Genomic DNA, 21,492 nt, shown 5'->3' with positions numbered 1-21,492 from the left:
TTTAAAAATTGCTACAAGAAATTAAACAACCCAAAGCATTTTAAGCAAAAAAACATATGCACACAGATTTCGATCTTAATAAATCACTTATTTCTGCTAGGATTTCTACAACTTTACGAAACCGGAAGGACAATCTTCCGGATGGTCATTATTTCCGCACAGCAGAATATCTCCTTTTTTGCAATATCTTTCGAGTCCGTAACAATTAACTGAAAGCAGCAGCAGCAGCAGCATCAACAACAAACCCGTTTCCTTATGCATGGACTGTGTGCCATTTATTGGCTCTAAGCGTTCAGCCTCCTATTGAAAATGAAAAACGGCACACAGCGGTGAACTGTTGCGATCAAAATTCCCCCACACCAGGCGGAGCGCAACGTCTGAAAATGAAAAGCATCTTATTCTGCCCCCCCCCCCCTGCGCCCTCCTACTATAGGACGATGCTTTCTCTAAGTTAGCTCCCATTCTGCCCTAGGAAACCGTGATCTTCCGCTTGGGTGATAAGGGGCGAGACTCAACCCGAGACTCTTTCCCCATGAACAGGACAGATGGCTGCCTCGCAGCCCCGCTCGTCTCCAAGGCGGGCCGGCTGACTTTTGCGCATGGGTCACCATCGTGGAAGAAGCAGGGCCGGCTCCGAGGCATGCATGGGCGTCTTCCGCACTGACAGGGGGAGGAAGAGAACCAGAGGGCGAGATTTGCAGCTCTCCAGCGAGCGAGGGGCTCCTTTCAAAGGACCAGTGGGGTTTAAGGAGAGGGATGCCTCTTCTGTCACTCTCCTCCCTCCTTCCTTCCCTCCCAGAAAAGCCCGGCCTCAGCACAATGGCCCCTCGCCATTTTCCCCGGGCATCACAGCACAAAGCCGCGGCGCGCAGCTTCAGCACCACACAAAGGAAGGCCCGTCGGAAGGCTTTCACGCTGCCCTTCCGCCAGCACCGCCACCTTGGAAATTGTCCCCACGGAGAGAGAGATCCCAGGGACGCGCGCGCCCACACCAGGGTGGGCGAGCGGGGAGGGGGCACCGACCGAGGCGGCCATTGATCTGCCTGGGTTTTAGGGGAACCTCTCACCAAAGCGGCAGAGAGAAAGAGAAAGCGGTGGTGGGAGGGAGTCCTGAAGGCAGGCCAGCCCCGTGCAAAAGCAAGCAAGCAAACAAGCAAACAAAAACACGCATTATTACTGTTACGATTTTGAATGGTGGCGTCCCAACCGAAAGCTGAACCGCTCCCTCTGCGCACCCAAGCCGGCAGGTCTCTCCAAGCAGCCGCGCGCCACTCGGCTCAGCAAGCGCCTCTGAGCGCCCACCGATCGGGCAGCAGCCAGTGGTTTTCCGCCCGCCTCCACCGACGCCCCCCACCCCCACCCTGTCGGGTTATAATCTCCCCAGGCAGACCTCGACTTGCCCATCTGCTGCTCGGCCCCAGACGGCACGTGAGGGGGCTCACTCTGCCGCCGCCCCGCCCCACAACCCGCGGGCCGCGACTCTCGGGCCTTTCCTGCAGCCACCGCTGCCGCCCCCCCGCCGTCTTCCCGTTGAATTTGCCTCCTGGCCGGCGAGGCAACCCCCAAAGCCCCGCGACGGCCCAGGTTGTGCCAGCGACGCCTCTTGCAGCGGTACTTACGGCAGTCAGTCAGTCAGTCAGTCAGTCAGGCTAGGTGGGAGAGGGAGAGAGAGGGAGCCGTTGGTAGTCCCAGGCGCTAGAGGACGAGGCGCGTCCGTACGCCCGGAGGGAAGGTCTGCAGAAAAAGGGCCTGTCCGGCACCTTTGGCCGGGAAGATGCACGTCGCTGTCCGCTTGACATCCAGCCGGGAAGCGGAGCCTGCTCGCCTCCCCGGCTGCCTCCCCGGCTTGTTGGCTGCGCTGCTGCTGCTGCAGCGCCGCCTCGCTGCTCGCCCCCTCCCTCGCCCCCTCCTTCCTCTGGCGCGCACCCGGCGTCCCTCATTCCTCTCCGCTTCCAATAGAGGGCAGGTCGCTTCCTGCATCCTAATCAGCGGCATCAGGCCTCGGTTCCCACTTCGCAGGCACCTCTTTAGCAACCCCACGGGGGCTGCTGCAAGCACAAAAGAGCAGCTCTGGCCGCTGCCTCCAAGATGTGTTACATGGCCGCGGCCTGTCCTCCATGCGGGTCGCTTTCCACCACCGCCACCACCCTCTAGTTCTCCCTCCCTCCCTCCCTTCCCATCTCTCTCTGGCATAATGAAATCATGGGTGTCTGCCTCCCCCTCTGAAAAAGATCACGTCAAGTTGGAGTGGTCGGAAAATTGATCGTTATGCGCGCGCGCGCGCGCAGGCAAGAGATGCGTGTAAACTGCTGAGCGCCCCCCTCTCCACCTCAGACCTCCCTCACCCTACCCCGCATGCTCCCCGCATCCCGCAAAGGTCACACAACCCTACAATCCGCACAATTACTTTCCCGTACAGTCCGGAAAGCAACAAAATCTCTCCGAAAGGATTACAGGCACTTTCCAAAGGGGAAAAGGGAAAAAAGATAGAGGACTTTAATCTTAAATAGAAGGGGTGCGTGTTTGTCAACAAGATATTAGATTCCGAACAAATATCCAGGATTATAAATATATTTATTTAATCTAGTCACCCACAAACGTAGCATTGCAATCAAACAGCGGAGCTCGGCTTTTGAGATTTATGTCTTGCACATTCATGCAGAGCCCCACGCAGTCTTTATATTTCAATCGCTTAAGGAGGTTGCTGTTGTTGTTTTAAAAAATTGCGCTCTGTACCTTTTAAAGGAAAACACGCATATGTACATAATGAGGTGGATGTTTTCCCCTTTAAAAAACATTAATCTCTTATTTATTGAGAACCACAGACATTTACTGAACGAGTACGTTTTAGTCAAATATAAGGGGATTGTTTTTGTTGTTATTATTAAAAAGGCAAGATTGATGTACAGTATTGAGCCATAGTAACACACACACACACGCAGAAAAGACACGTGCACTCAAGGCAGAGGTAAGGGCGCCTTGCGCAGCGCGCCTAGGCACAGCCCCCCTCCTCCCGCCCGCCGGCCTTTCGGAACTGGAAGCTCTTCCCTTTGCGGATTATTCCCCCCCCCCGCCCCCCAATGCCGATTGACCGCCTGCCTTGCTAATGTGGAGGCAGGGAACTCCGGGGCGGGAGAGTCTTCTGTCAACAGGCAGGGAAATGAGATGCTAAGAAGACTCCGGTGTAGTTCCTTGGGCATCGAGGAGCTTCCTGAAGCGGGCTGGCCTTGGGGCGGGGGGAGACAAGGAAAGAAGACTGGCAGCAGCAAAGAGCTCTGGGGCTGTCAATGTTTCCAAAGCAAACCTTCTCTCTGTTAATAACGCGCATGACCCTAAGGAAGGGCAGTGCATGCCTTTCCTCCCAGGCTGGTCCATTGCGTAGGATAGGTCACCAGGGAGATGTCTCTCTCCCCACACACCTTGGGAGGGTTGTCTCTAAGCCTTGGTTATATAAAGTTTCCCCCTTGGTGCTTTCTTTGCCGCCACCCCTCCCGTCAGCAGATTCCAACTGTCCTAGCTCAAATGGGTCCTAATCCGACTCTAGGGGAGATTAAAGAGCCAGAGATAGCTGTATTTAGGATTACCAAAACGAAATGAAGGAATCTAATCCTCCACCTCTCTCTTTCCCCCACCCCTTCTCTCACCCCCCCCCCGCACATGCATTTTCTAGTTTTAGTCATGATTTCTCTCTGTCTTTCTCTCTCAGACCTCATGTTACCTTTGGGTGTTTTTAAATAAACGACATGAAATACGTGGAAGGAAGGGAGACGCGGCTAGACGGATCTCGAATTGCGCTTATGCTTATGGCTTGGTGGAAATTCACTGGGTCAAGCCATGCCGGAAGGCAACTGAAGGTGATGGGTTAAGAAGGGACGGGTCGCCAGGTGCCCGTGGATCTCCAAGGGGAGATTACAGTTTCTTCGAGTTCTTCGCCACGTGGTAGAAACTGGTTAACAGCGAGCATCCAGCTGTCCGGACTACCTAAGGCCTAACGGAAAGATACGAGGAAAGTGGAAGCGGTCGCATCTACTATTAAAAACACTTGGCGTGTAGGAAATGGTTCTGTTCTGATAGCAATTCGCAGCCCTTTCCGGAGATGCTAGGCCAAATAAATTAAAATAAAATGGAATTAATATTAGCGGCTTGCATTTTTTTCTCCTTCAAACAAATGAGAAGAATATTCACTCAGAATGGTACATCCAGATCGAATGGGGTTTTTATGGTGTGGGGGACAGAAGTGTGCAGTGTCAGAGACCAAGTTGGGTGGTGTGTTGGTAAGGAAATAGTTGGAATATTGTTGAAAAATTCTGCCTGGAGATTAGAACTCCTTTTTGGCTGTCAATAATCTCCTCGTGGAATCAGTAGCGAAGCCTCCCATGAATTCTACGGTTTTTGGATCTGCAGCAGTGGTGTAGTGGAACATTTCATTTTACAGCAGGGGCTGTGACGTAATCTCCTGGAGCGATTGCTTCGTCTCTTGTAGTGATGATGTCATCTCTTGTGATGATGATGCCATCTCCCCGGGCAATTCCCCGCGCCCCAAGAAGCTAAGCGGAGGAAGAGGCTGGTTACGTTGGCGTAGCTGCGGGTTAAAGGTTAAACTGCCCCTTTTAATTTGAAACACCCCAAAAATGAAAGAAGTCCTTTTTTATTATGACCAAGCTTTTGAGTCCTCCAGAGCTCCTCATTAGGCTGTGTTAAACCAAGTGGAAGTGAGATTAAAACCTGGCTTGATCTTGATACCACACTGTCTGCACTGGTCAAAGTTGGTATCGGTTTGTCTAGGGCGCGCCTATGGGGTCTTTACTGTGGGGACACAAAGAGCGCCTGCACTTCAGAATTTGCCGCTGGCTGTGAGCTGCCCCACTTTGAATTCCAGGCCAGCTCCATTGCTTATAGTTTCCCGTCCCCTTATTCCGAGGCAGCGCCTATAGCTCAATGCCTGCTACAACCAGCAAGGCATTTCTCCGGACAGGGCCGCGCTAGGGGGCGGGAGAAGAGCGCTCGGAGTCCAAGGTGTTCTTTGTGATGTCGTCACAAGGGATATTAGCATATCAATAGGGGAGAGGGAGAACTACTCGCGGGGGAGTGAGTGGACGCCTTGGCCCTCCCTCTTCCCTTCCTTAGCTTTGCGGTGGATCTCCAAGCCATCCAATCCTAGGCTAGGCTAAAAGTGCAAAGAAAGGCAACCAACGTGTGTGGACCACCAGCTCCATCCCTTTGTCTCCCCAGCCCATTCGGCGGACAGAAACCATAAGCACCCCAGTCTCTTCCCGCACTCGGGTCCCCAAGGCACCCTGAGACACCCCAACCCCCACCGCACACTTTAAAGGACACCCACCCAAAGATTGGGAGGAACTGTAGTTTCTTAAGGGTGCTGGGAATTGTAGATCTCCCAGGAGCAAACTACAGTTCGCAAGTTGGGAGGGAGGATGTGCTTTTCAGTTCTCCCTTGGCGGCTTTAGGAAAGCCTCGGGTTTTTGCCTGTAAAATGAGAACAAGGCTGATAGACCTTACTGAGCGGCTGAAAAACACTCAACACCCAAGGAGCTTCTCAGGCGACGGGGTGGGCAGAAAGAAACGTTCACATTGCTTAATTTCCTTCACTTCGCTTTTCCTGTGTCTGGGAAGTTTGGAAGATCATTAATGACCCCATCTCGAGGATTGGAAGTAGCAACAGCGGCAATGATATTATTTCGAGTAATTTGATCAATACTTGGCAACGCTCGTGGGCCGAAGTCGAAGCGCTTTGGAGATCAATTCGATTTGATGCGAGAGTGAAGCTCGTGTCCGCCTCCCCTTGAAATCCATTGGACTGAAATGTGCTGGCCTTTGGTGCGATTTCCCTGATCTCCCCACCCTTTTGCGATCCTCTACACGCTTAACACCCCTTGGACTCAAAAGGTCTCACATCTGAGATGACACGTCTAGCATTGCACGGCCAGTGTTTGTTGTCGCTCTCAGACGTCACCAAACTGGCTTTTCCTCTCTCACTCTCTTCTCCTCTCCCTGACTCGACCTTGTCGGCTTCTCCCTCGCGATCGCTTTTCTCTCCGCCTATCTTCAGCCTCCCGTCTTGGTCCCAGATCCACGCCAAACGGATGTAAACGTTATGGCAATGGGGGTGGGGGTGGGATAAACTGAAAAAGGAGAAATACAGCTGTTACGAAATCTCACACAAATAAACGGCGCGCCCTGCCTTTTTCAACCACTTTCAAAAAGAAAAGAACAGGAGAGGAAAGGAAGGGAAGAAAGATCTGAACTCGAGGATTTAAAACCCAGCCTGGAGTCGCTCACAAACGGGTGCTCAGTCTGAATGGACGCGTGTTTCTGTGCTCAGTACAATAATACGGCGCTCGCCTCTGGCTACAAAGCTGAAGACGAAGCGCCACTTAGGTTGCAATCTAGGCAGCAAGTCCCATTGAACTGAATGGGGCTTACTTCTAACAGGAAACCTATCAGCTTCCACAAAAGTAGGTCCGAATCTAGGCACGTGGTTTGAACCTTCTGGGTCAACCAAGGGAGAGTTTCGGAAGGCTGCCCTATGAATTGGGAGTAAATCTGATTGATATCAACGGGACTTACTGCGGAGTAAATAAGAGAGCGGAGCAGGTGGTCGTTGTTGCTTTAACTGCCTGCCGCAGAATAACTCTTTGCTTTTCTTCCCTTTTTTTTAGTGGACAAGAAATGAGAAGTCAGGTTTTGCCTTGCCAGATTAAAAAAAACCCCGAATGAGTGAGTAAAGTTTACGATTAAAATATTGGTCTCTAGTGGTCTCTCTCTCCTGTGTTCTTCAAAACACGCGCGCGCGCACCAGCTAGGCAAAGTAAACTCTTGTTCCAAGTTGCTAGTGCTGTCGATGGAAATGAGGTGGTCAAGAAGAAACAGTGGCGAAGGCCTCGGCTTTGCCTCCCTCCCAACGAAGCATTAGAGAGGCCCTTTTGTGGCTGCAGCAGCGGCAGCGCACCATTTTGACCTGGAAAGGCACAACAACATCCTGCTTTGCTTGAGCTGAATTCAAAAAGCCTGAGGGATGTAAACGCGGGGTAGGAGGGTAGGAGGCGCGGGAATCACCCATTCTGAATCTGTTTCTAGAAAATCCAGGCTAACAGCCATCGCGGAAAGGGGGAGGGGGGGGAGAGGCGGACAAAAAGAAAAAGAAAAGTGCAGGGCTGCTGCAAAAATTCCCTTTCTGACCGGGATGTGAAAAGGGGCTTTACATTCTGTGTGAAATCTCCGTTGTTGTTTGGCAAACAATGGGCGACTGGAAGGCTGAGGGAATGAATAGGCAATCCGCAGGATGCGTGCGGGTCAGTGCTTGGGGTCTCCGTCCTAAAGCCCTCTTTCTCAGCTTGCCACAATAAAGTAGCATGAGGTTTTAAGGCTTTGCTGGGTCACCGGCCATCTCCTATTATTCTACACTTCACAACAACAACACACACACACAATCCAGCCCCCCCCCCCCGTTAATCAGCACTGACCAGAGGCCCCTTTTGGAAACAAGAGGAGCAGAGTTGAAGAAAGACTCTCTCTCTCTCTCTCTCTCTCTCTCTCTCTCTCTCACACACACACACACACACACACACACACACCCTCAACAGGCCCTCCTGAAAGCAAGATCTCCCATTGGCACTTTGGACCAAAGTTTTCCACCCCCCTTTCCTTTTATCATAACAAAGCTTCCAACTCAGACCACAAGAGAACTGGACTTTTCTCCCCCTGTTTCTGGCCTTCTCATTCTTTCTCTCTCTTCCCTTGGCTCTGAAGATGATGGAGACTTTGTTGCAAGTAAGGATGCCTTTAGGTCAAATGGCCCAGGCCTAGCTGGGAGCTGAGATTGATCCTGGAAGGGAAAGCTGCTTCCTGAGCATCTACTTTGGTGAGGGAGTTAAAAGTGGAAAGGGGTTTGGGTGTGTGTGTGTGCAACTGGGCCATGTGCTTTAGAGCTGATGGATTAGATGTCATTCCTGAAGTTGTCTGAGGATTTCTTTCATAGTATAGTGTATTGACTCTGGCAGGAGTTTGTGTTGCCTAGTACTGTCCAGTGTAGAATGCTTGCTACTAACCAGAAGGGACTATTTTGTACATTAAAAGGGTGGGGAAATTATTTCTCTACGAGCAGAGATGGCAAAAGACCTTCCCAACACTACAGTGTTATGATTCTCTGATATGTGATTATGATTCATGCTTTAAAGTATAAATGACTGTTTCTTTGTTTGGGTATTTTTTAAAAGTTCAAATTTATTTTAAGGTGAAGGATTTACTGAATTGCCCAGAAAGCAAGTTTCTATATAATTTGCAATGTACGGGTATAATAACTTGTCGATGCCTATATATCAAACCCATGAGAGGTCCCCCCCTTTAAAACAATAAATTTGGTACTACCGTTTCTCCATCCTAAATGCAATTCATGAGAGGTTAGTCCCACTGAATTTACCTCCAAGGGCATGACTAAGGGTGCAGTCCTATGCACACTTATTTGGGAGTAAGCACCATTCAACAAAGTGGGACTTGCCTCTGAGCAAACAGAGATAGGACTGAGTTGTAAAGGAGCAATCATGTGCACACTTGGGACTAAGCTCCAGTGAAGTCAGTGGGGTTTACATCCAAGTAAGCATGCACAGAATTCCACAGCATATTTAATTTGATTGGAAGCAAGATAGCTTCTTCTTCTTTTCTTTTTGAAAAAAGGGAGATAGATAGTTTTCTCTGCCAGACTAAACTGCCCAGGCTTTGCAGTTGTTGTTAAAGGGCAGAGCCTTATATGTACCTGAGTGGAAGAAAGCAATTTGTACCTGTGAAGAGACTGTACAAATTGAATCCCTTGTGTATCTTAGGGTGGGGTAACTTATGCTTTTCAAATGATTTATTCTGGGGTGGGAGAACTTGCTTTCTTAAAAGGAGTCTTTTCGATTTACAAAACGGTGGAGGATATTTTTTAGTAAATAATTTCTAAAAAAAAAATGTGTGAATCAGGTTGGTATCACTAAACAGGTAAAAGCACTCAGATAAACTTGAAAGAAAGTATCTGCACAATTATCTAGATGGGATTCTTTTTGGTATGCATATTCAGGGGTTTTTTTTTTGGACTGCAGGGGCCCACACTCAGGGCTTTACTGATGAAGACAAGGAAGATCTTTTATGACACCACCTAAGGATTCCCCCTCATTCACACTGGGAACCCCAAGACTTGCACCATTTATGAGATATTCACCTCTCCGCTTACAGTAGTAACATTGTCTGTCTCCTCTTTTTTGTCCTCTCAGGATTGTGTTCCTCAGATTTTGCAGAAGTTGACATTTCAGTAAAGGAGTAATCAAGTGTTATCTAAATTATTTAGAGCCTGGGATTAAAGGCCTTAATGCTGAGTGCTGACAAGCTTTCAAATGTAGTCTGGGGAGGGGAAAAGTTTTGTATTCTCTCCTCTCTGTATAGACTTTGAAAATAATTTCGATATGTACTGTGAATTGTTTTTATTTTTTTAGAATTTATGCACAGGGAGGATGAATAATTCTTTTACAAGTCATTCTCCAAAGGAATTAATAAGACCCTCCAAAATACAACCCAAGCCTATTACACCCAGGATTGTGGCATCTGTAATGCCATTCTTTTAGAAGATCAGTTGCTTTCATAGGTACTTGTTTTTAAAAAGAGCCCTATTGTTTTGAAACTCTTTGTTGGTTTGGTACACAGGGTGTGCATTAATTCAGTAAATCTTCATATTTTCCCTGTTAATCTTCTGCATTTGGAAGCTTTGATCCAGCATTCCTTGTCTTCCCAAACTCCCACTGACTTCCTTCTCATGTGTACCACAGAATAACTGTGACAGTTAATCACAACATTTAACCTTCTCATTTAATGTTGATAAATGTCAAATTCTACTTCAGCATATGGCTTCGGTTGGGTGATTTGAATATATGTTTATTTAACTTAGATTTTCTTCTTTTCTTCTTTTCCCTCCTTTTTTTTGTAAAGGCAAGTTACCATATCAGTAAATTCTACTATAATGGTATACACAATTTCCCGTTCATTCTCATATGTTGTAGTACAGGGAACAGATTGCAGTATATTTAAATGGGGGGTAGCCTGGTGTGAATTTAATGCATGGTACCAGAATGAGATTCTCTTTGACATACCATTTAGAGCTAATATTATCTTAGATAATGGGCAACTTTCCCCTGGTTTGCTGACAGAGAAAAGGAAAATGTCAAGGTTAGGTTTTGCAAAGTGTTATATTTGAATAACATTCACATGTTCTCCTAAATTAGTAAGATTGCCCCCCCCTTACTTGTATTAATATGCCATTTTATAAGGTCAAATTCTACCACATTTTCTCATGCTGTGGAGTACGGTATTCTATCACTGGCCTCATCAACTTTAAAGTGTAGACTCTTGATGCTGGGAGGAATGGCTATACTTGTTCCATAGGGATGTATGGGAGTGCTTGTAGCTGAAAGGGAGAAAGGCTCCTCGTATATTACAATATCCTTACACAATTCTCTAGTGACATAAATTACCCATTTCTGATTCATAGAAAGTGTCATTAATCAAGTAGCATTGGAATAAAGATGCGCACAAAGTCATGATTAGGTGATTGTACCAAGTGTTGAAAATGTTGAATTTAGATGTTAACCATCTGAATGTGTTTTAATTTTTTTTTATAAGGCATGAAATGGTGGAGAATCTTAGTTTCTGGTGGACAGTAGGAATATGCCGTTTACAGTAGAATCCTACACATATCTGCTTAGAAGTGTCTCACAGAGTTACTCATTTGTACTCATTATGCTGTTTGTGAATGACTTTAATAGATTTCATGGAGATGGCAGGGATCAAGCCTGCATAAAAAATATGTGCTCTACCACTCAGCTAAGGTAGTATAAAAGTTGTGTAAAGGTATCATCCTAGAAAACACATTATTTGTTCTCAATGGGACTGACTTCAGAGTAGATGTGTATAGAGTTGTGCTATCAGTGGATTAATTGGTTAGACTGCTGTGCATCCCATACATGTCTACTCAGAAGTCATAGAATCATAAAACTATAGGGTCATCCAGTCTAACCCCTGCAATGCAGGAATCTTTTACCCAACATGGGGCTCAAACCCACCACCCTGGGGTTAAGGGTCTCATGCTCTACTGACTGAGCTATCCAGCTCTACATCAATCTCATAGAGCTAAATAAGGCTTACTCCCAGGTTAGTGGGAGTTAGAACGCCTGAATCAGTTAAAATACTTTGATGGGTTAAAAAAAGATGCCTCCAATCGCAAAGGCAACAGATTTCCTAAAATGCTGTTTTTGTTTTTGTTTAATCTATTTAACCTGGTAAGCTGCTTTAAATCAAGTCAGGCTATTTGTTCAGCTGGTCCAATTTCATCTGCTCTGACTGGCAGCTTCCCATTATAAATATAACTTATATTTAAAATCAAACCCCACCCAGTGTTTTGGACAATCTATTGCCTGATTATTTGGGGGGCCACCTTTTAATCCATCAGAGTATTTCAATTGATTCTAGGAGAGGTCTTGCCCACTATCCTTTTGAAATGGAGATGCAAAGGATTAAAACCAGGACCTCCTGCATGCAAAGTGCTCTATGACTGAGCAGTGGTACTTCTCCCTACTAGTATGAAAACCGTGGGGCAGGTGTCGTCCAAGAAAAGGCATTCTTTCTTTCCCACATAGGTGAGGATTCTTCTCTTAAGAGGGCGCCTGCTGTGACACGTGCATTTGTCACATAAAAGCACAGAATGCCCTTCCCCCCCTTTTTGAAACTATTGTTTTTGTTTGTATGTAAATTTAAGCAAGTGATCGACTAGTAGCACAGTCCTAAGCAAAGCCCGTTTGGATCAATGGGGGAAATGTGCTGCATTTAATTCATTGGTTAAGAGCAGTTCCCTCGCTGCGAGAAGTCAAGTTACAGGGAACTAGGCAGAGGGCCTTCTTGGTAGCGGCACCCACCCTGTGGAACACCCTCCCACCAGATGTCAAAGAGAAAAATAACTACCAAACTTTTAGAAGACATCTGAAGGCAGCCCTGTTTAGGGAAGCTTTTAATATTTAGTAGGTTATTGTATTTTAGTGTTTTGTTGGAAGCCGCCCAGAGTGGCTGGGGAAACCCAGCCAGATGGGCGGGGTATAAAGAATATATTATTGTTGTTGTTGTTGTTGTTATTTAGATGACCGTTCCAGTGGCTAGACTAGCGCCCCCTTCAAACAACAAACATCCAAAAGCTGTCAGAGAAGCTTGACATTTCAAAGATCAATTTCTGAAGCTTATTTTGATATAAAACATTCATAGGATTGTGTATTTGGAAGGGACCCTGGCAATCATCTAGTCCAACCCCCTGCAATGCAGGAATATGCAGCTATCCCATTCAGGGATTGAGCCTGCAACTTTGCGTTATTATGCTTTTTTTGGCATACAACTGTCCCCAGTTTTCCATATTAAAACACTGGGATTATTTATGTTGTATAGGCTTTTTTATTTTTAAACCTATCAAATTAAAGTTGCCCCTCTTGTGGTAAAACAAAATCTTACCACAAGAGCTTGCTTGGATAACAAGAAAGTCACATTGTTTCCAGATAGAAGCAGCTGTTAAGGAAGGTGGGAAAGAAAGGGGGAGACAATGTTACTTGGGAGCTGGAATAACAGCAGCCGCAAAGCTTGGCTCTTAAATTGTAGTACAGTGGTACCTTGGTTCTCAAATGCCTTGGTTCACAAACACCAAAAACCGGGAAGTAAGTGTTCCGGTTTTCGAACGTTTTTCAGAAGCTGAATGTCCAGTGTGGTTGTTGGCTATTGTTTCCAGGGCGCCTGCACCAATCAGAAGCCGTGCCTTGGTTTTTGAACATTTCAGAAGTCAAACGGACTTCTGGAATGGATTAAGTTTGCGCATTTGTTTTAGCTATTTATTTTGCATTTTTGTGGCTTTTTGTTTTAGTTAATTTGTTTTTGTGACTGTGTGGAACCCAGTTCAGCTACTGATTGATTGATTGTGTGACTGCCGAAATGGATAAAAGCCCCACATCCAAACAATGACTATCTTCAGTGCAGGTAAGAAAAAGAAATAATTTTAATTTTTATCATCTACAATACTGTCTTATTTATTTTATAGTACAGTACATTGATTATTGTTTTCATTTTATGGATCAATGGTCTGATTAGATAGTAAAATTAATGTTAAATTGCTCTTTTAGGGGTTGTTTTTTAAAGTCTGGAACGGATTAATCTGTTTTTCATTACTTTCTGTGGGAAAGCACTCCTTGGTTTTGGAATGCTTTGGTTTTGGAAAGGACTTCCGGAACGGATTAAGTTTGAGAACCAAGGTACCACTGTATGACCCTCAGAGGTCCTTCAACCACTCTTTCCACATCTCTGTTGGTGTGTGAGTAAGGAACTATAGTAAAGGTAAAGGGACCCCTGACCATTAGGTCCAGTCGTGACCGACTCTGGGGTTGTGGCGCTCATCTCGCTTTATTGGCCGAGGGAGCTGGCGTACAGCTTCTGGGTCATGTGGCCAGCATGACTAAGCCGCTTCTGGTGAACCAGAGCAGTGCACGGAAATGCCATTTACCTTCCCGCTGGAGCGGTACCTATTTATCTACTTGCACTTTGACGTGCTTTTGAACTGCTAGGTTGGCAGGAGCAGGGACCGAGCAACGGGAGCTCACCCCGTGGTGGGGATTTGAACCGCCGACCTTCTGATCGGCAAGCCCTAGGCTCTGTGGTTTAACCCACAGCACCACCCGCGTCCCCTAATGGAACTATAGAATAGAGCAAAAGAAGTCTTGGAAAGAAGGTATCATGGCTCCATCCATGGCTGGCACCAGCATGCAGCACCCTCATGAAAATGCCAAGACCCATCACCACAATATACAGGTCTGGTTTATAACACCCTTTCATTTTTCATTTTTGTCCAGTGCTGACAGGAGTGCCAAGCCAATGTGACTGTACTTGCCAATCTCATTTTTATTTCCCTCACTATGCGGTACCGTATGCGCTTATTGTGTAAGGGAATTAAAATGGTGGTTCCGGCATGTCTAGCCATGTGGGTCCAGTGCTCTTGTCAGTGCGGGTATTCAGATAAGCCTCCCAGGTGTGTGCATGTGGGTCTATTCCAAAGGCCACTCAAACATGAGGAAGCCAGCCCTGGCTGATCAGTGGTCACTAACTTAGGGCTCTCAAAATGTTAGGCAGGGCCTCTGTGCTGGAACCTGGCAATCCTATCTGACACCACTATTGCCTGATTGAAAGCTGCCTGTAGCCATTCCCAGTGTCAAATTTCAGAGAGGGCATTCCCTGTGGCAGCCTCTAAGCTATGAAATTTCCTCCCCTCAGAGGTGCATCTGGTACCTTCATTGTATAACTTCCTTCTTAGGTTTAAGGTCCACCTCTTTATGATGGTCTTTGACATCTATGGTTTGTAGGATCCATGTGATTCTTCTGATTGAAAAAGAGTGGTACCTCGGGTTACATACACTTCAGGTTACATACGCTTCAGGTTACAGACTCTGCTAACCCAGAAATAGTGCTTCAGGTTAAGAACTTTGCTTCAGGATAAGAACAGAAATCGTGCTCCAGCAGCACGGAAGCAGCCGGAGGCCCCATTAGCTAAAGTGGTACTTCAGGTTAAGAACAGTTTCAGGTTAAGAACAGACCTCTGGAACAAATTAAGTACTTAACCTGAGGTACCACTGAACTGGTTATAATCTTGTGTTTTTATATTGCTGTAACCCTGAATGGTGAGTACAAAAGCTGAATAATAATAATAATAATAATAATAATAATAATAATAATAATAATTCAAATGCACCACAAGCTTGTCAGCAAATGGGAGGTGGTTGAGGGAAAGCGGTATTTTTCAGTGCTGAGGGACATACACAAAAACATGAAAACAGCCTGTTTTTTTTTTTTAAAAAAAAAGTTAATGGGATCCTGATATTCCAAATATGGGAACTAGATAATTTGATGCCCTCTAGATGTTTGAACTGCGAATCCCATCAACCCCAGCTAGTATGGCCAATGGTCAGGAATGATGGATGTTGTAGTCCACAACATTTGGAGGGCACCATGTTGACTCCACCTGGCCTAATGAGCCTCGTTTAAATGCAGGGCAGGGGCTTGTTCCTGAACACCATCTCTTATCTAGGTCCATAGGAAATTGATCATACCCAGCATTGGTTCTGCTCTGCACTCTCTTTGACTTTTGTGACTAGAAAGCACAAAAGCTCTCATCAATAAATTATGCCAGCGAGGCATATTTGCATAGATTCACTTAATTCTCTTTAATTTATTCCAGTGGTGAAATTAAGATTTCATAGAAATCATGTTGTTTGTATCCTGCCTTTCCTCCAAGGAGCCAAGAATAGCATTCAGGCCTCACAACAATTTTTAAAAATAGTGTGGGTTGAAAAACAGTATCTTTATGAGGGGTAAGAAAACTGCTTTGAGGGTGTTGTTGTTTTTTAACCACCAAGTGGTATATACATTTTAGGAAACAATTAAATTATGAAATAAGAAGGCATTTGCCACAGATTGATGCTGACCTGTGAGGTAACATTGTAATTTGTAAGGGCTGAGGCTCATGTGGTCTAGAGCAGTAATGGGAAGGAGCAATATATGGAGGGAGGAAAAGCTTGAGGCATGACAAGTGATAGGGAAGAATGGGGAAGGCTTATATATGCTGGTCAACAGGAACACACACAGGGGCACACAGCAGACGTGGATACTTCTGGCTGCCCTCTAGCATACAACACAACTGGAACAAAAGGGATAAAACAAAACAGGAATGTTTTCGAGGAATAATACAGACCCCATGGTGACATCAGGACTGGACAGCTTGTCAGTCATGCAGGGGGTGGGCAGCCAGAACATCTGATGTCCTAGCTAATGTTTATTTCCGCTTTTGACCTGCATCTTTTGGTGTCCCCCCCTTCAACCGAGAACATACCTTGAAGGGAAAAGTGGGGGAATGGAGATGGGAGTTTCTCCTTTTGCCACATTACATATTTATTTTCTGTCATATGAGATCCTGCTGCTACTGCTTTTACAACAGATAGTTTGGGCAAGGCAGGGACTGAAACTTCCCCAAATATCTGAGCCAAAAGCTAGCAGCAGCTGTAGAAATATCACAATCTCTTAATGGCTGCTGAGCTGATGATGTTATTTAAAATAAAAATAAAAATACAGTAGTGTGACTTTCATAAAGACACGTGGAAGCATCCAGGATAAATGCTGTAAATAGTGTGTTGTGAATGAAAACTCAATGGCAAACTACTAGTTTATTTACATTTTAAAACAAGATTGGGGGGGGGGTAGCCCATTTATAAAGAGTTGGATGGTGCTCCCCCTCTATGTCAAATCCCATTTATCTGAGTGTTACTGGCGTGTTCAATAGAGGAAGTGTGTCCTGCACACATTCTGCCTCAGCGTAGAGAACCGGTGCAAGGAGTTCACAGCCCCACAGCTGAGGTTGTGGGGAGAGGAGAGAGTGAGAGAGGCCCCTGGGGCCAGTTCAGACAAAAAGCCAAGAAAACAGCAGGAGACCACAGTCAGGGGAAGAAGGCCCCAAGCTATGTGCCTGGTGTTAAAACAGCAAAAATAGTAAGGGCTTCTTTTTGTGGGGGGGGGGGGGGAGGGGGAGGGGAAGGACCAATATGGTGACAATTTTCAATTGTTGAGCCTCCATATAAATTCTTACCAACTCTGGTTTTGCGTAACATAGTAAGGGAAATCAGATACATGAGTCCCAGTTCCATTTAGAATCATTTTGGAACCTGTGAAATCAAGTTTGCGTATTGTGAAAAACCCCATCCCTTCCACAGTGCCATCCATAAAGGTCCCAAAGATCTGTACTGAAATAAGTGAGTATAATTTAATTTAATTATGCGACATCCTGGCGTTCTCATTCTCTTCACCATTATTTGATTCATTAACCCTATTATTTTATTCTCTGTATGTATGTGTGTGAGAGATTGAAAGGAAAGAGATAACATGTGTATTTCCATCCAAAATTCAGCAGTCATTTTTGTACACCCACAGGGCTCTTCTCTTCTGAATCAGAGTCCAAAGTAAAAGTTGCATTCAGCAATTTGTTCAGGGGCTAGGCTTGAACTACAAAGAAGCCTCATGGGCATCATTTTGATATATCCTGAACCAAATCAAGCTGATTTGGGTGGTTTTGGGATTTTCCTGTTGTGGACTGAGGCAATCCCAGATTGCCCTAAATTAGGGATACCCAGTGCAATTTGGGACTGTCAAAATGGTGGATGGAGGTATTGGGCAACCACATGCTTAATTAGAGTTTTCTATCCTAATTAACTCCTTCATGGATCACTGCCTTGCCATGGCGAAGGGGCTTGAATAACCCAGAGAAGCTATGAGCTATGCCGTGCAGGGCCACCCAAGATGGACAGGTCATAGGGGAGAGTTTTGACTAAACGTGATCCACCTGGAGTAGGAACTGGCAAGCCACTCCAGTATCCCTGCCAAGAAAACTCCATGGACAAAGACAACAGGCATATAAAAGTTATGACGCGGGAAGATGAGCCCCTCAGGTCGGAAGGTGTCCAACATGCTACTGAGGAAGAGCGGAGGACAAGTACAAGTACATTCAGAGCTGATGAAGCGGCTGAGCCAAAGCCGAAAGGTCACTCAGTTGTGGATATGTCTGGAAATGAAAGGAAAGTCCAATGCTGTAAAGAAAAATATTGCATAGGAACCTGGAATGTAAGAACCATGAACCTTGGTAAGCTGGTCAAAAACGAGATGGCAAGAATAAATATTGACATCCTGGGCATCAGTGAACAAAAATGGATGGGAATGGGGGAATTCAGTTTGGATGACCATCATATCTATTACTGTGGGCAAGAATCCCGTAAAAGAAATGGAGTGGCCCTCATAGTCAACAAAAGAGTGGCAAAAGCTGTACTGGGATGCAATCTCAAAAATGATAGAATGATGAGATCATCAGCTTCTTATAGCAAAATTCAAGCTTAAACTGAAGAAAGTAGGAAAAACCACTGGGCCAGTAAGATACAATCTAAATCAAATCACTTATAAATACACAGTGGAAGTGAGGAACAGGTTTAAGGATTTAGATTTGGTGGACAGCATGCCTGAAGAACTATGAATGGAGGCTCGTAACATTATACAGGAGGCAGCAACGAAAACCATCCCAATGAAAAGGAAATGCAAGAAAGCAAAGTGGCTGTCCAACGGGGCCTTACAAATAGTGGGGGAGAGAAGGCAAGCAAAATGCGAGGGAGATAGTGGAAGATACAGGAAATTGAATGCAGATTTCCAAAAAATAGCAAGGAGAGAAAAGAGGGCCTTCTTAAATGAGCAATGCAAAGAATTAGAGGAAAACAATAGAATGAGGAAAACCAGAGATCTGTTCAAGGAAATTGGAGATATGAAAGGAACATTTCTCACAAAGATTATCATAATAAAGGACAAAAGTGGTAAGGGTCTAAGAGAAGCAGAAGACACCAAGAAGATGTGGCAAGAATACACAGAGGAATTATACCAGAAAGATATGGATGTCTCATACACCCCAGGCAGTGTGGTTGCTGACCTTGAGCCAGACATCCTGGAGAGCAAAGTCAAATGGGCTTTAGAAAGCACCTCATCTGTCTCCTGAGAAATCTCTATGTGGGACAAGAAGCTACAGTTAGAACTGGATATGGAACAACTGATTGGTTCAAAATTGGGAAAGGAGTATGACAAGGCTGTATATTGTCTTGCAGAATTCATCATGCGAAAGGCTGGGCTGGATGAATCCCAAGCCGGAATTAAGATTGTCAGAAGAAATATCAACAGGCTCAGATATGCAGATGACACAACCTTGATGGCAAAAAGTGAGGAGGAGTTAAAGAACCTTTTAATGAGGGTGAAAGAGGAGAGCACAAAATATGGTCTGAAGCTCAACATCAAAAAAACTAAGATCATGGTCACTGGGCCCATCACCTCCTGGCAAATAGAAGGGGAAGAAATGGAGGCAGTGAGAGATTTTACTTTCTTGGGCTCCATGGTCACTGCAGATGGTGACAGCAGTAACGAAATTAAAAGATGCCTGCTTCTTGGGAGAAAAGCAATGACAAACCTAGACAGCATCTTAAAAGGCAGAGACATCACCTTGCCGACAAAGGTCCTTGTAGTTAAAACTATAGCTTTTCCAGTAGTGATGTATGGAAGTGAGAGCTGGACCATAAAGAAGACTGATCACCGAAGAATTGATGCTTTTGAATTATGGTGCTGGAGGAGACTCTTGAGAGTCCCATGGACTGCAAGAAGATCAAACCGATCCATTCTTAAGGAAATCAGCCCTAAGTACTCTCTGGAAGGACAGATCCTGAAGCTGAGGCTCCAGTACTTTGGCCACCTCATGAGAAGAGAAGACTCCCTGGAAAAGACCCTGATGTTGGGAAAGATTGAGGGCACAAGGAGAAGGGGACGACAGAGGACGAGATGGTTGGACAGTGTTCTCAAAGCTACAAACATGAGTTTGACCAAGCTGCGAGAGGCAGTGGAAGACAGGAGTGCTTGGTGTACTCTGGTCTATGGGGTCATGAAGAATCAGATACGACTAAACGACTAAACAGCAACATCCCAATTAAACAGGGGGGTGCAGGGAGATGGAAGCAGAGACTCTCACCAGTCTTTCTCTCCCCCCCCACTCCTTTCCAATGATCACATGTTAAATTAGGGGTTAAAACCCTGATTAAACATGTGGTCGGAAGGTGGGGGAGGAGACACAGGTGAGAGTGTGTTCTTGTGTCTCCTTCTGCCCCTTCTTCCCACTGCTAACCACATGTTTAATTAGGATTTAAAACCCTAATTAAACAGGACTGGGCAAGGTCCTCAATTTACTTTGGGGCCTGGGCTAACCCTGGGACAAACTGGGCCCAATCCGAGGTGCTGAATCAGACCCTGAAATGGATTGGGGGAGGGGCTGTGCACAGCCCTGTTATGTATGACAGATTTGAAACAGGGTCACTTCAGTCATGGTGGTTTAGAAGTTCTTATATTTTGAACTGCTCTGAGATCTGCTGATGAATGGTGGTATACAAATTTAACAAACAATAAGTTTAGCAGTGTAACATATTCCTGCCCCACTACACTGGTTCCTGCAATTCCCCAGCTCCCCAACAAACATTTTAACTATTTCAGGCTTATAGAATTTGAAAGAAGGTGAATATACTGTCTTTGTGAGGAGGAATTAGACTGCATTCCACCAGCCATTACTATTATTCTGCATAGCGAGACTGTTTCAGAGTGCAAGCACTGAAGTTGTTACTCATAAGTATTATTACTGTTAAGTATTATTACATTAAAGTGCTGCTTCAGAGGCCAACCATTGATGTCCTTATTCTTAAACATTATTAAGACTTTGAATAGTTCTATAGTTTAAAAATAATTTTATTTTTACACATGGGAAGCTGAAGCTGAGATAATGTACCTTGCCCCAAAGCACCAATGAGGGCCATTTCATTTTATTTTATTTCCATGCCATTCCATAACCAGTGTTCTCTGGATGGCTGACATCGAAAGTTAAAATACAACCCCCAAAATCAATGCAACAATAAAATGTATATGTGGTATAAAACCAAACAGCAGCAGAGATAAAAACACGAATGCTCATTCATAGATGACCACAACCTGAAACAATGACCTGAGGGGTTGATGTGTGAGTCTGTGGGAGAAAAGCAACAAAAGAATTTTGTGGCACCCTAAAGACTAACAAATCACATTTATTGATTTTATTAGAGCACTTTATATCCTGCCTTTTAGTGTAAATAAATACACTATTCATAGTGTACACCACCGCACATCAAATGCCATAAACAGAGTTTGGGGTATTGCTTGCCTCACCTCAAGAATAAAGTAATAAAGTAATTAACACACTCATTGTGTGTGAGGTCCTTGTGAAACATGGACCACTTATAAATGCCATCTCCAACTCCTTGAAAGATTCCATCAACGGTGTCTCCGAAAATTTTTACACATCACTTGGGAAGACAGACGAACTAATATCAGTGTACTGGAAAAAGCAAAGATCACCAGTGTTCAATGATTCTTCAACATCAACTTCATTGGACTAGTCATGTTGTGCGGACTTAAAAATGGAAAGCATAATGCTGGTGGTCAACAAAAGAGGTTTAAAGGCAAATCTTAAAAAATGTAGTATAAACACTGACAACTGGGAAACACTGGCCTGTGAGTGCTCCAGTTGGAGAACAGCCTTTACCTAAGGTGTCATGGGCTCTGAAGACACTCAAACTCAGGACGCAAGGGAGAAACGTGCTAGGAGGAAGGCACACTTGGCAAATCCACACCATGATCAACTCCCACCCGGAAACGAATGTCCCCACTGTGGAACGATGTGTGGATTCAGAATTGGCCTCCACAGTCACTTACGGACTCATTGTTAAAACCGTGTTTATGGAAGGCAATCTTACTCGGCTACGAGTGATCGCCAAAGAAGAAGAAGAAGAG

The 21,492-nt window shown here is 45.3% G+C and overlaps 3 long non-coding RNA genes across 4 annotated transcripts in view; 2 read left to right on the top strand and 1 right to left on the bottom strand.

The window, feature by feature from the left end:
• Window positions 1-2,555: 2,555 nt before the first annotated feature.
• On the bottom strand, window positions 2,556-4,895 carry LOC310766900. Its single transcript, XR_014550513.1, has 2 exons — window positions 3,719-4,895; window positions 2,556-2,736 (listed from the first exon to the last, which is right to left on the bottom strand). It is a non-coding gene; the product is annotated as an uncharacterized lncRNA (long non-coding RNA).
• Window positions 4,896-4,971: 76 nt separating this feature from the next.
• Window positions 4,972-6,758, top strand: LOC310766881. The gene is made up of 2 exons (XR_014550495.1): window positions 4,972-6,103; window positions 6,678-6,758. It is a non-coding gene; the product is annotated as an uncharacterized lncRNA (long non-coding RNA).
• A 721-nt stretch (window positions 6,759-7,479) lies between these two features.
• LOC310766852 overlaps window positions 7,480-21,492 on the top strand; it is a 268,649-nt gene continuing 254,636 nt past the window's right edge. Inside the window, exon 1 of one of the 2 annotated variants that reach the window (XR_014550460.1) lies at window positions 7,480-7,788. This is a non-coding gene — a long non-coding RNA (uncharacterized lncRNA). Of the gene's footprint in view, window positions 7,880-21,492 lie in introns of both variants that reach the window. The other variant, XR_014550461.1, reaches the window with a different exon arrangement.

The sequence above is a fragment of the Podarcis filfolensis genome (genome assembly GCF_964270895.1).
Source record: "Podarcis filfolensis genome assembly, chromosome: 7".
Lineage (NCBI taxonomy): Eukaryota > Metazoa > Chordata > Lepidosauria > Squamata > Lacertidae > Podarcis > Podarcis filfolensis.
Note: the sequence above shows the minus strand (reverse complement) of the source record. Positions and strands in the feature narration are given on the sequence as shown.